Source organism: Rousettus aegyptiacus, unplaced genomic scaffold, assembly GCF_014176215.1.
Source record: "Rousettus aegyptiacus isolate mRouAeg1 unplaced genomic scaffold, mRouAeg1.p scaffold_m13_p_10, whole genome shotgun sequence".
Lineage (NCBI taxonomy): Eukaryota > Metazoa > Chordata > Mammalia > Chiroptera > Pteropodidae > Rousettus > Rousettus aegyptiacus.
The window spans coordinates 74,772,336-74,787,548 of NW_023416285.1; the positions used below are offsets into that span (position 1 = coordinate 74,772,336).

The 15,213-nt window shown below is 35.9% G+C and overlaps 1 pseudogene; it reads right to left on the minus strand.

The window, feature by feature from the left end:
* Nucleotides 1–1,155: 1,155 nt before the first annotated feature.
* On the minus strand, nucleotides 1,156–4,404 carry LOC107518181 (annotated as a pseudogene).
* Nucleotides 4,405–15,213: the final 10,809 nt, after the last annotated feature.

Genomic DNA, 15,213 nt, shown 5'->3' on the forward strand with positions numbered 1-15,213 from the left:
TTCTTCTCTTTGTTATCTCCAATAGCAACAAATGGAAATGTTAGTGGTAATTAAATATTTCGAGTTCTTGAGTATCTAAAAATATATTCCGTTTTCATAATAAATTTGGTTACTTGGTTATAGGTATCTATGTTAAAAATAATTTTTTCCATAATATTGTATGTATTAATTTAACATTCATTATAACTTGAGAATTCTAATTTTTTCTTTGATTTTAATTTAATGTGTAGATCTAAAATCTTTTAGGAATCCCATTTTTGGTTTATTATTTTTGATAGTGTTGATCCACTTCCATTATTTTCCCTGTTTTCTTTTCCTGGAACTCATTTTTCTTGAAAGTTTGGTCACCTGGCATTGAACTTTTTTTCTTATATATTTCATTTCCTTGTATAGAAAGTAAGTACTATGAGTGGAGAGATTTTTGTCAGTTTTTTCACTTTTTATTTCTACTATCTGGAATAATGCCTAGAATGAGAGCTACTGGATAAATATTTATTGTATATTCTCTTTATGTTCTATATCTCATAGATTTCTTCGACTTTATCTTGTATTAAACTTGTATTTTTTTAATCTTTTCTTTTTTTAAAAAAAAAAAACAAGCCCAACAATAATCATTTATTGTTAAATGGTCTGGCTCTCAAATTGTGTAACACATTTCTATTAAAAATAACTCTTAAATGGTGAAAACAATTTATTGAAAGAAAAAAAAAACCTCTATAGGTACTGCATGAACGGAATGTACTCTCTTAGAAAAACTACAGAGCATGTGAGTTTGAAGTTGAAACACAGTGACAGATGTGGCCCTACCAATGTGTCTCTAACAAGTGCTAACAAAGATAAAGTCCTTTGAAATAAAAGGAGGAAGCCAAGTCCATGCTGGCCTCTTATCAGTCTCTGTACATTTCACAAGACATAGTCTGCTGGGGGCTCTTCTGCACTTGCACTCTATCTCCCTTGGGACAGCTTAATCTACACAGGGAGACTGGTTTCTATATTATATCTGGATTAGTCACTTCAATCGAAAGAGAATTGATCCATACCAAACCTGTTGTTAAAAGTCTTGGTCCCACTGGTGCTCAGTGGGCTTCCTAGGACTACTCTTGGGGCCATAAAAGAAGGACAGTAAATCAATACCCAGGAGGCTTTGCACACCCTTCATGTAGACTTTTGTTAGTAATGAGGGTGAGGTCACCACCATTCTTCCTTATACAGTGTTTTACTTCAAAGGTCCATAATTGGATCTAAAACCTGGTCCCAGTATAGAAGTTTAACTTTCTCTTCTGCCAGCATAGAGATATCCTCTTGTTTTTTCAGTCTGGTTTTTCACTGTTAGAAGAGGTAGTGGTTTGAGACTTATTATCCAAATTAATAAATTTCTCATAACCATGTTCCATTACTTTCCAGACCTGGAGCATGTCACTAGCAGAAAGTCCTTTTTTAAGGTTTTTGCTTCTAAAGATGCATGAGTTTGGAGGTAGGAAGAAATTTTGTTGAATTTGGGCATTTTTCCCCTTTGGTCCAGCAATTCCACTTCTAGGAATTTATCATCCACAGTGATGTCAATTACCCACTGTGGCATCATATCATTAAGAAGTATTGACTCAGTCTCACTTCTGGAATCTAGGCAGAATAGCCTGAAAAGTGTGCTACTTCCAGCTTCACCAAAGATTACAGTGGTGTGTGGGGCACTTGAAAATATCCATGTCCCTTCTGTACTTGGTTCTTCTGTTCTGCATTTACATGGTTTACTTCATTTTCTTCCTCATCCATTGGATTTACATGTGTTCTAGGCCAATATTGCAGGAGTGCCTGGAGTAAAAGTCCTCCTAAGTTTAGTTTTGGATCTGACCCATTAGGATTGCTGAAGCCAGCATCTTTTTCAGAAAAGCAACCAGCAAAATAGTCACTCTCATCCAAAGTAATAGTCAACAATCTCTGTTTTTAAGTCTACTAAGAGCCAGTTTGGCATACATACCATCTTAAATCTTCTTAATTTCATCTTTAAAATCTACTTTGCCCAGTTCTCAACTTTACATGTCTTAAATACATTCCAATATTCCACATTGTTATTTGTATCACTGGTTAATACATGTCTCTTATTATTAAGAATATGGCACTAAATAACATCAGTACTCCTTTAATGACCTAGTCAGTTTGTGTACAGTCATTGTTCAGCCGTTGTCATAATCTCCAGGGGCTCTAAAGCCCTTTAGATTATGAACTCCCTTCAATGTCTATTTATTTATTGTAGATTTAGTTGCTGACACTAAGATTGTTTTTCTGGAGTTTTATCCTGTTATTACATTTGGGACATGTTTCTTTGTCTCCTCACTTTGGCGGCCACTCTATGTTTGTTTCTATGTATTAGGTAGAGCTGCTATTTTTTCTGATTTTGGTAGAGTGGCCTTAAGTAATAGGTGTCCTATGAGGCACAGTGGCACACTTTCCTTGGCCTTCGAGCCTGGTATTCTAGATGTGTCCCTTGTATGGGCTGTGTGTGCCCTCCTGTTGTAGTTGAGCCTTGATTGCTGTTAGCATGTGAGTGGGAGGGATTGACACTCAGGCTGACTGGCTATGAAGAATGACTGTGACTACAGTGGACAAGCTCTTATGCAGGAATTGACCACATGAAACAGGATTCACATTAACAGGGCTCTGGTGCCTATTGAGTCTGCTCTTTGAGTGTGTTGTTTGTGGAAGTGGTTGGATGATGCTCTTGTCCGGTCTGAGGCTGTCCACCAAGTGTGTTGTTTCCGGGGCCTCTTGTTGGGCTTTGTTGTAGACTAAAGTCTGCCTCTTCCCAAAGCCACCTTGTAGGAGCTGCAAAGTGATCTCAGATGGTTGCCACTGGTGGCTGGGTTCAGAGGAACCTGGAAAAAGCTAAGCTGCAATCTGTGACTGGCTGCCACCAGTCTTGGCTTGGGGCTCTTTAGTAAAGGAGACAGGGTATTCCAAGGCCAGATACTGCTTGTTTGGGGTTTTTGAAACTTTGAGAGACTTTTTGAAAGTTTACAGCATGAGTAAAGACAGGACATTTGTGTGGACCAGACACTAGAAGAGGACTGGTGCTTGAGTTGGGTGGGGCAGGGCTTCAGGAAATCACAAGGGCGGGGAAAACAGTGTTAGCCAACTTAATGGAGAGTTCAGACTTGGCACCTGCCTCTGCCTGATAGCTGAGTGGGGAGGGCTCAACAATAGAATAATAGCATCTGCCAGTAATTCCATCTCTGGAGTGGGCTGCCCTGAACCTTGTCCTCCAGCCTTGCCCTGAAGCTAGTCAATTCAGTTTCTCATATGTCTCTGGACTTTTTGCGCTTCTGCCTTAGCACTGAAGCTCAGAGCAAGTGAATCTGTTAGTGACTAGGTCCTTATTCAGGACATTTAAGAGCACTTCCTGGGACTCTGGCAGACTTCCATCTCACTCAGTCACAATCTCTGCTGTTTTCCATAGCCAGATGTTATGAGGACTTCTCTCCTTGACACTGGAACTTTGGGCTGAGGAGTGTGTTGTGAGACTGGGACCCTTCTCTTCTCAGGGGGCCTCCAAACCTGGGTTATTTATTCCATTTCTTAACTGCAGTGCTGTGAGTGTGGGGCCTGCCTGTTCAATCTCTATGCCTCCTACCAGACTCAATGTAGCTTCTTCTGCATATCCTTAGTTACAGGATTTCTGTTCAGCTAGGCTTCATGCGGTTCTCAATGACGGTGTTTTGTAATTTAGTTGTAATTTTGATGTGGTAATTGGAGGAGGTGAGTACAGCATTTACCTACTCTGCCATATTGGCCTAAATATGAGATATATAAAGCTGCTGCCTGTGTAAGAGAGTACATTGTTTACGACAAATTTTTTTAATAAATAGAAAGAATATACTCTAAAATAATGATAGAATGTATAATATAGGAAATACATAAAGCAGTAACAGTTGTTTATTGTCATTATCAAATATTATGTACTGTAGATAATTACATGTGTTATGCTTTTATATAATTGGCAGCACAACAGGTTTGTTTACATAGGCATTGCTGCAAACACATGAAGAATCCATTGCACTACAATATTACAACAGCTATGATGTCATTAAGTGATAAGAATTTTTTGGCTTTGATATAATCTCATGGGACTACTATGTATATGTGGTTCATTGTTGACTAAAATATTGTTATGTAATCAGCTCAGTTTTAGGTTTAGGAACCAAACTCTTCTGATTCAACTGAATATCAATTTTTCCCTCATCTCTTCACCTACTGATTTTCTTTCTCCTCTGCTGTAGAGCCCCACCTCTGTATGGAGTTGCTTATACATGATGCCCCTTTCTTACTTACTTTTCTTCCTTACCCACTCCAATCTAGCATATAGCTCCAATACTGCACTGAAATACCCCCAAATTTACCAATAATCTCCATGGTATAAAGCCCAATGGACACTTTCCAATCATCTTGGGCATTGAGCAGTTTTTAACATAGTAGGCCACTCTTCTTGTAACACTCTTCCCTTGCGTTCTTTAATGTTATTTCCTCTCTCCCTCTCTCCTTGTCACTCCCTTTTGTCTTTTCTATGTCTTTGGTTGTCCTCCTTAGTCTCCCTTTCCAAGTACTTTCTTGTATATCTTGCCTTTAACCATGGTAGTCAAATTCTCTTTTTGCACTATATTCTCTTTCTCTAGATAACTTTATCTAAGCTGTACAGCAGGCCGTACAGTCTCTGCTGCTGCTACTCAATCATGCCGTTGTAGCAAGAAAACAGGTATAGATGATAGGTGAAACAATGATTTTTGCTGTGTTTTAATAAAACTTTATAAAAATATGAATACAGTTTTATTAAAACAAGGTGAAGATCATTAGTTAAAGGCAAGACCTCTGATTTAAACCTATGGCTTCAATGATCACTTATATATGGACAACTCTCTATATGTGTGCTCCAGATTGGTATGTCTCATGGCTTATTGAACATCCCACAGGGACTTCATCTTTAACATCTCCAAAGATACACTAGTGGCTCTCTTGTATCCAGGTCCACTCAAATCTGATCTCTATATCTGTTTTAGTGAATAACCCTAGAAAGTAGAAAGTACGAGGGGCTATGCAGTGTTGAAATTCATCCTCATAGATTCTAGAGCCAGGCTGCATGGGTTCAAATTTCAGCTCTATCATTTACCAGTTCTGGACTTAGGCAATAATTAATCTTCCATGCCTCCATGTCTTCATCTATAAAATAGAGGTATTAAGAAATGAATAATATATAAAAACACTTATAACTGTGCTTAGCACATGGTGTTATGTTTTACTGTTCTTTCTCATGGCTATTATTGCTATTTCTTTTACTTTTATTCAAACCTAATAAGTTATGGAGTCTTAGGATTTTACTGCTTAAATATATCTTGAATCTGTACATTTGCTTCTATTTTCTCTGCTAACACCATATTTGAATTAAGAACACCTCTTGCCTAGATTACTCTGAGAACCTCCCTGCTGTTCTGCCTACCTATTTCTCAATTCTACACCTGTATCACTACTCCTGTTCCACTATTCCAGACTTCTGCTTTCTAGTCACTCTGGTCTTTTATTGCTTCAAGTGTACATGCTCAGATTCTTTACATTCAGGGTTTTTGCACATGCTGTCCTATCTGCTTGAAATGTTCTTCCCTGTCTAGCTTTACCTAGTTAACTTCTCCTACACTCATATAACACCTTGCATTTTCCTTCATATCACAGTATTACATAATTTATTATATTTATTCTTTAAAGTGATATCTAGTACTAGAATGGAACTCTTTAAGGTATCCATTGTTGTTTTCTTAGTGTCTAGCACAGTGCTTTTCTTCAGTAAATATTAGTTAAATGAATTACCTAAATATTTTACATCAATCATTTGTCTAAAATTTCAGTGACTTAATTATATACTGACTTAAAAATTTGCATTTGAACAATAAGTTTTCATTTAATATTATCGAAAAGTTCTGCAATTTTATGAAATGATGTATAACAGAACCAATTTCATCATAAGCTAATTAATGTAATCAAGAGTTAAGGTCTTATGGCACCTCATCAACATCACAGTGCTGAATGAAATGACATTATTCAAGGACCTGCTGTATAGGGTTTTGTAGTTTATAAAAGACTTCCACATGTATTAGTTCACAACAGCCAGGGGATTATGTGTGGCAACTCCGATTATTTTGAATTTATAGTTAATAAAATATGGTTAGGGCCACATAATTAATAAGAGTGGTAATATGGTTTTTGTGATACCCATTCCATGGGTCTCCTCTGTACACAATTCTAGTGTTTTCTTGGGCAGCAGGACAAAGTGTGAACAAGAACTTCTCTGGCTGCTATGTATGAATGAGAAGCCACTGCTGGACTGAGAACAGCTGATGTTCAATTTTGTGGTGTGAGAATTGAGACTTATTGGTAGATTTGTTCCAGTTTCCACTGAAGCAGGGAATTAGAATGAGCCAGAGCCTGAGCTGTGAAGAAAGCCATGTGCTAGTGCCCTGAGATCTCAGAGGACTGAGCGTGGGAAATGGTCTATCCATTGAATGAATAATGACTGAGTACTAGCTACATATGTGTCCATTATTTGGTGTTATGAAATACAATGTGTTCTCATGTGTTTTGGCCATATGACTTAGTCTCTTCCCACAAGAAACTTGAAAAATTTATAGCAAAACACATGAGAACACATTTAAAAATAAAAATTGTACTATATTTTATATGGCAGATGAATTACATAATACTGCATGTTGTTTTATTTAAAAGATATAAACGTTAGCAAAGCTCGAATAATAGGAAAGAGATGGACAGGTGGAAGAGACAAATTCGTTCATTAAAAGATGTTTTTTGGGAACCTCCTACATGTCAAGATTTTATCTAGGCAATGGAGATTCAGCAGTAAATAAAACATGCAAATAGCAAGTCATATTCCAGGGATAGTGAGTAGATCATTTTGCCTAGAATGACACTATCTAATATAGTCACAACAAGCCACATGTGATTATTTAAATTTAAATCCATTAAAATAAAGTAGATAAAATAGCAAAGAAATTTAGTTCCTCAGTCATACGAGCCACATTGCAAGTGCTCAATAGCCATGTATGGCCAGTGGCTACTATATTGGACAGAGCAGATATAGAGTATTTCTATCATCACAGAAAGTTCTGTTGGACTGCACTATTCTAGAATGTAATATGTAATTTGGAAGTTGTCATTAAGATGAATAATCTGGTCTCAGTGGATACATTGGATTTGGGAAAGAAGTTGCTTGACCTAGAGAGAGGCTTTAACAGTGGCTATAGGGATGTAGAAGGACCCTAAAGAAGGCAGGATAGATAGCATCACCTGTGAGAGCAGCAGCCAGCAAATAAAATTACCTTAAATAGTCACAGGCAAGTTAAGAGGAAGGGATCTTTCAGAGGCCACATGATGAGGGCAATTTTAGACTGGGTTCAAAACAAAGAAGAAAACAAATATAAATATCTAATGGGCAGTGGACAATAAGAGATTGGAGGGAGAGAGCAGGCATAATCGGAATGATAGGCTCCTTATAACTTAGTTGGCCAAAGTGTTAGACAGGGTCATTGTTGGCCTAACTTGCCTGATTTTCTAGTTCAACTTGTGTTAAATATGTAGGATTTGGAGATCTGGGTTTGAAAAAAATAATTGAGCCACAGTTTTCAAACCTAAAAACAAGAGTTAAAATAACTTTTTTTTTTTTTTCTTTTTAGTTTTTAAGATTAAATGTAGTAATAAGTGCCTGGCATGGATCTTGGCCCTGGGCGGGCAACCTATATATGATAGTTCTCTTTCTTTAGTGTGCATGCAGACAACACCAAATCTCTGATGAATATCTAATAACTCAGTTGGATTCTGCAGTTATATATTTTCTATGGAACTGTAGCAAGCCTGTGTGACAAAGCACTCTCGTTTCTGATGGAGTGATAGTAGCTCCTCATCAACTAATGAAGCAGTGGGGGCAAAGAATGAGCTCTGGGGCTGAGGTGAAACTCCCAGTGGTGTGGCCTGGCCCACATGGTTATTCCACTTCTGTAAAATGAACTGGATGATTTCTAAAGTCCCTTCTAATCTAGATTCTGTGATTTCAGAGCTCAGGCCCAGAAAGGACTTTACATTTACTTCCGGAGTGTCAACTACCAGATGGGCCTTATTTGGATCTGAGATTGAGAGGGAGCTATGCTCATGCAACTTGAAACGCTTCTACTGAAAAGAAAAACAAAACAAAACAAAACAAAAAAACATCTATTTATCTAGACACAGTATCCAGTAAACATTCAGTAATGATAGAACCAATGAAGAATAAGAATTGGACTGTTTGACTTTGTGAAGCCATGGCAGTGGCATCTGTGCATGAAACTCCTAGTGTGCATACCGATGAGTTCTTTTGAAAGCAGAATATGCAGAACCTTTGACTAGATTGTTGACTAAATTAATCTCCTTGATCCCATAGTGAATGACAGAGATAGAACAATTGTGGGAAGGAAACAGGCATGGACAAAAGGACCAGAGAATCAACTACGGCCTGGGATGGCACTCTTCCCCACATATTCTGGACTGTTTTATCCTAAATACTCGGAATCCAAATTATGATTGGGGATGTGTTGAGAAAAAAGTACATTTTGATAAAAATCCAATTAAAAGAACAATTAATTGGGCACTGACTACTTACAAATCACTTTGCTTAATGATTTTAAGGAGACAAGAATGAATTAAGTAGGTTCTGTGCCCTGAAGAAATTTATGATAAAAAGAATGGGAGTGGGTGGAAAAGTGCAAAATAAACAAAGGGATGGGCCTATGTTTCCAAAAAAAAGAGTAAATGGGTATGAATATAGATCACCTGGAGGAAATATTTGAATTATTTGTGACTGGCTAAGACACCTGAAAAGAGGCTGGCCATAGGGAGTTCACTGAAAAATATCTCTACCCCACCACACCCTCCAATATGTTTTGTGCTCAAGAAGAAATTGAAAAACTTTGGTAAATAGTGACTTTCTGTAATGAGACAGCTGTATTTTTGTGCTTCATGCTTAGCCAAATCCTCTTTAATTAACCTACTTAGACCTGTTGATTGAGGTTAATTAGAGCCTAGAATTGATGTTAATTGCCATTGTAAACAGCCAATGTTATAGGCAGTGCATTTTAAATTTGGTTTAAAAAATTGAGGGAGAGGTCTATTTCTTTCAGCTTGCTTACTTTTTGTCTTATGCCTCTCCATCCTTAGACAAAAAGGCATTCCTCCATCCTTAATCATATTTTACTTTGTTTTTGTTATAGATGGTGAGTGGATGGGTTGTTGAAAGAGCTGATTTCATTTTGTCAGTAATTCCTCAAGTATGTAGGCAGTCTTTCTCTTGCTTCTTCTTTTTCTCTCTCTTTCCTGATTATGTCCCACCCAACATATGTGTACATGTACACACATATGCACATACATGCACACACATACATACATAAACAGATGCATACACAGACAAATGTATAAATGTACACACATGTATGCAAACAGCATATGCACATACATTAGTCCATTCCTACTCTGTAAACCTGTATGGATTTTCTCAGGCAGCTGCATGCTCTTTGTCCCTGAGAAAAATGAAGAAAGAACTACTGGCAACTTGATAGGCAGCTCAATGGACTAGCAAAGACAAAAAGTAATGTTTTGGTAAAATGTGTGTGTATATAATGGTGATGGAGGTGGTGGTAGTATTAGTGGTGGTGGTGGTACGTGAGGAGAGCAGAAAGAAGACAAATAAATAGAGTAAGAAATAAAAAAGAAAAGGCAACATTTTTAGAGCTATAACATGTGAGGGGAGTGGTGTTTTCTCTATTTTATTTCAGGGATAAAAGTTCAGATTCAATGACAAATTCTTGTGCCATTCACGTGATCATCTTTTCTAACTGCACCTTCTCTTCAACTTCTAGGTCTCCTTTTACACATAAACTCAGTTCAGCTAAAGCTGGCACATAAAGCCTCTCTCTCATCACACATGTTAATTACCATATCTACATGAATAAAATGCTATGTATATTTTTACAAAATATCTAAATAAACATTTATGTAGTTTGGACCTAAGAGCTATATGCAGTGACTGCTCTGAGGGCATTTTATAATGTTGTTTTTAGACTTTGTACTAATCCAGTTCCTATCCTCACCTCCATTTCTTTTGATAAGTGATAGTTCTCTGCCCCAAGCTCGAACTCCTATCTTTTAGACAGATAGGTCAGTCTCCAACACCACTAATCCCTTGATTGAGGTGAACACATTTGAAAGATACATCGATAATGAAGTAGTAACTAAGACGGGAGAAAAATCTTTATCTCTTCTATTTTTCTTATGATGTAGACTTCAAAATCAAGAACATTATAGTTGTGAAACTAGAAACTAGAGCTTAACAAAGGGCAACATGAATTTTCATAAATGGAGAAGCAGGGCGTATATTTTTGTGTAAGCATATTTATTTGTTTGTGCATGTACGTGTTGAAATTCTTTTTTTTTTTTTATGTAACTTGTGAGTTTGGAGATAAGTATATATCCATGAAACTATCACCATATTTTATGCCATGAATGTAGCTATTACCTTTTAAAGTTTTCTTCCACCTTCTTTCCTTCCTTTCTCCTTTCTTTTCTCTTTTCTTTTTCCTTCCTTCCTTCCTTCCTTCCTTCCTTCCTTCCTTCCTTCCTTCCTTCCTTCCTTCCTTCCTTCCTTCCTCCCTTCCATTTGGCAACCAGCAGTTTGTTCTCTATCTATAAGTCTGTTTCTATTTTGTTCATTTCCATTGTTCTTTAGATTTTTCCAATAAGTAAGATCATATGGTATTTGTCTTTCTTTGACTCATTTCACTTAGCATAATATCCTTTCGGTCCATGTTGCCACAAGTGGTAAGAGTTCATTTTTTTTTTATGGCCGAGTAATATTCCATTGTGTGTATGTACCACCTCTTTTTTTTTATCCAGTCATTTATTGTCAGGCACATAGGGTTGCTTCCATTTCTTGGCTATTGTAAATAGTACTATAGTGGACCTAAGGATACATGTATCTTTTCAAATAGTGCTTTAGATTTCTTTGGATAAATACCCAGAAGTGAAATTGCTGAGTCATAAGGTAGTTCTATTTTAAATTTTTTGAGGAACCTCCAAACTGTTTTCCATAGTGGCCGTACCAAATTGCAAACACACTAATAGTGTGTGTGTGTGTGTGTGTGTGTGTGTGTGTGTGTGTGTGTGTTCCTATAATCAAAGCTTCTTCTAATTTTTGGTAAATATTAAGACCCTTGGATAATTCTACATTGGATTGTAGATTACATTTGGCCAAAATATTCATTTAAAACTAAATGAGGTGAGCTTCAACCTCTTAAAGAGTCCAACATGAATATTTTTATTTGGTTTCTGCAAAAGACTTGATTTTATGTTTTCTAAATTAAAAAGATAATGATGTTTAAAATTCATTTATTTTCCAGTTAGCAAGCTCTTACACTATATCTTTTACTATATCTATACATACATACATATATATTTATGACTATATAGTGATGACATCAGTTTAAAAATATTAAGAGTATAGTACTTAATAATCACACCAATTTTCCTTTTCAAATGAGCAAGATCGAGATTGATGTTCAAAAGACATACATAGAAGCCTTTTGATTTCAGTGTATAATTTTATAATTTAAGTTTCAAAAGCAGATTTTGGTCTCTAGCTATTATCTTCTTTGCAAAGTTGTTTCTTACTGTATTGAGAAGAAATGTAAGAATTTTTATATTCACTTTATGTCATTATTATATGCTAGATCCTATACTAGATGCTGAAATGTCAGAGAAAAGACAGAGCTTTTGGTTCTCAGGAGGCTCATAGGTTACAGCAGAAGACAGTCAAGGCAGACTCCATGGGTTACAGGGCATATGTTCCAACTATGGCTGGAGTTCTGGGTAGTTGAAAGTTTCTTGGAGATAACTACAGAGATGACTCTTGAGGAATAAGTAGCAATTAGTCAAGTTAAGTTTAGGGATTTGCTTTCAGGAGAAACCGAGAATATTTTTAACCCCAATAATATATACATTGTTCTTATGTTTTCAGGCCTTATTATATCAAGTATGATAAAGGTTTGAAATTGTAAGATACATTTATTTGCAATTTATATTTAATTCACCCACTTCTAAAAATTTATGATTGTCATAATGATGATGACAATTATGTCTGCATGTGTGTGTGTACATTTACATGCGTGTCATGTGCCATTGACTCAGTTCCAACTCCTTGTTACTCTATGAATGAGTGATGTCCACAATATTATGTCCTCAACATCCCTACTCAGCTCCTGTAAACTTATGCCTATGGCTTCTTCCATCTCATATTTGGTCTTCCTCTTTTCCTACTCCCTTCTATTTACATTTATGTATACTAGGAATATTTGACTAAAAACTAAACACCATAGAGTGAGAAGAGAGAATGAAATTAATATTGTAGGCAGTTTTTATAATTAAACACTAAATATACCTTTAAACATATCTTGACCAAGGCATAGATGTGTTTAATATTTCCATTTTCTTGATGAAATAAAACATGGCAATTTATCAGGTGAAACAGACTTTTTCTTGGTACTAAATTCCAATAGGAATATATTGTGTAGATCTCTAAGTAAGGGACTTTGAGCAATTTCTTTCTGAAATATCATTTGTTATCATGGTTTTTTAGCAACACTGAGCAGAGATTTCGAGCGTGAATTCTTTGGCAAGTGCCTGCAGGGCAGAGTGGCTGCCACTGATTCAAGGGACATCCTAATTTATAAGACACGACACACAGATGGCAAAATTGACATTTCTTTGTGAAGGCTGAGGAGCTCCAGCTGAATATTTCTTTGATGATAAAGCCATTCTCACCCTATTGTGGAATTGGGCTGGGGCTACATTTTCCTAATGTAGCAGCATAGGATCTGCCTCATTGGTTAAAACACGACTGTTCCATGTCAGAGATCATGGAAGAGATAATTGAGGCCTGGAATATGTCAAGGGGAGAGGTCTTGCCAATTGGCCAGCCTGACCATGGAAGAACCTGGACAGGATTCTTGTGGAATAGTTCATTTTGAGTACTCCTGCCTCCCTACACTGGGAATTAATTGCCCAATGTACCACAAAGGAACTAAACTAGCCTCTAGTGTGGAGTTTTTTAATCTATGTAATTTCAACAATGTATATGGTATGCCTCAAATTATGGTTTTTAAAATTATATTTGTTGACTTATTCTTTTTTAATATAATTAGATATCAAATCCATTTTTTTTCTCTTGAGACCATTTCACATTCATAGTAGTGAAAACACCTCTAATTAATCTAAAATTTTATCAAATTATTTGGATATGGAGAAAGAAGGAGCTATAAAACAATCTTATCTCATGCCATTTGGGATTAAAACTAGATCTGTGATAATTAAACACTAAATTATGACAATTAAATTATAATATAATTATATACATATAATTATATTTCCATCCTCTCAAATTGTTAGTAATGTATTATGACCAAGGCTTTGAAGGAGCATCAATAGCTGACAGTCTATACCAGGGTCAAATATTTTGAACTATGGATTTATAGCTATAAAATCAGAAACTTATAAAAGATCAATTAACATGATGACTTAGCTTTTCATGGTTAGGTGGTGGTGGTGGTGGTGGTGATAGTAGAAAACTTAGGACACACTGGATGTGAATGAAAGCATCGTGCTTCCATATCTTATGTGTAAGACAAAAAGATTAACGTATCACTCTTGTAAAACATTTCTGTTACTAGGAGCTTTTACATAATGCTCTAGATTTTCACATCAATCTTATGAAGTACGGAGGGCAAAAGGATTATCCTCACTTACATAGAATGGAATTGAAATGATACTCTGAGAAGTTAAGTGATAAATTCATGATTGTATGGAAAATACATAGCAAATTTGGTATTTATATTTAGGTTTTTTCATTCCAAATCAAATGCTATTTTACTATACCTAAACTGAAATTCATTTCAAAGAAAGCTAGTGCAGAGTTTGGATAGATTTAAAAGTAAATTGATAGAAATTATGTACTTAATTTATGAATCATTTATCAATATTCACAAATTCTAGCTTTAGAACAAGTTTAGATTGAACAAAATGGGGAATGTGATAATTTAAATAAATGGAATTAAATATTTATCTATTTTGGGATGGGAGAAAGTATTTGTCAAGATGGTCTTAAGTCCTCAGAAACAACAAAAACTTTAAAGAACAGTTCAGGACCTCTACTCAATTATAATAGCTGTGCAGTTTTTTCTGCTTCAACAAACATGGTACCCAAATATGTGATCTCAAGAAATGTGTGTTCAGGGATGTGATAGTCATAAAATACATGGAAATAAGTCTTTTTGGTAGCCTTATAGTTTAGATGTTTTTTGTGCTCTCCATTCCAGCAACTCTGGGATGCTTAATGATAGTATTGAACTTCAACAACCAAAAAGCCGTGCCCCAAAGGGACAAAGCATTCTCTATTCCCGAAGACATGTTGAGATATCCCTGTGCAAACGTGTTATGAGCTGACATAACAAAGATGCCACTCTCTTAACAGAGGCTTCTTTTCCCTTTTCCAGACTTGACTTGCATATCACCTGGTGTCAAAAGACCCAGAACACTTTTAATTGTCTGTCTGGATTGTTGATTCACTCTTAGCATCACAGGACTTTTTCCCTTGCTCTTCCTTGATTGTTCTTCCACCCTCTGCTAAGACAAGTTGCCATCATTTCGGTAACTACAAACAACAGATCATTTTGTACTTTAATTAATAATTTGATTCATATTTTGAAACGATCTGGTTTCCCTATCATTTAGGGACATAAAACTATAAAACTAGCAATTAATTTTGGTTTTTAGGAATATCGGTGGTCTAGAAACACTGAGTTTATGCCAACACAAGCAAATGAAAACCTCAAACATGTAGACATAACACTTAAATAAGAAAATCATAAAGTGATACACTTGGTAGCTAAATGAGATTGTATGCAACTTGTTCCTGATGGTGTCTATCAAATTCCCAGCTTGTTTAAAGAATTTTGAAAATGAGCATTCTATTTATCCAAACACTATTCATCTGAATAAAATAATTGTCCAATGAAACCATAAAATTAAGTATGATTTAGTTGATGAAAATTTATTGGCAAATATCTTTCTATTAATTCTGAATACATT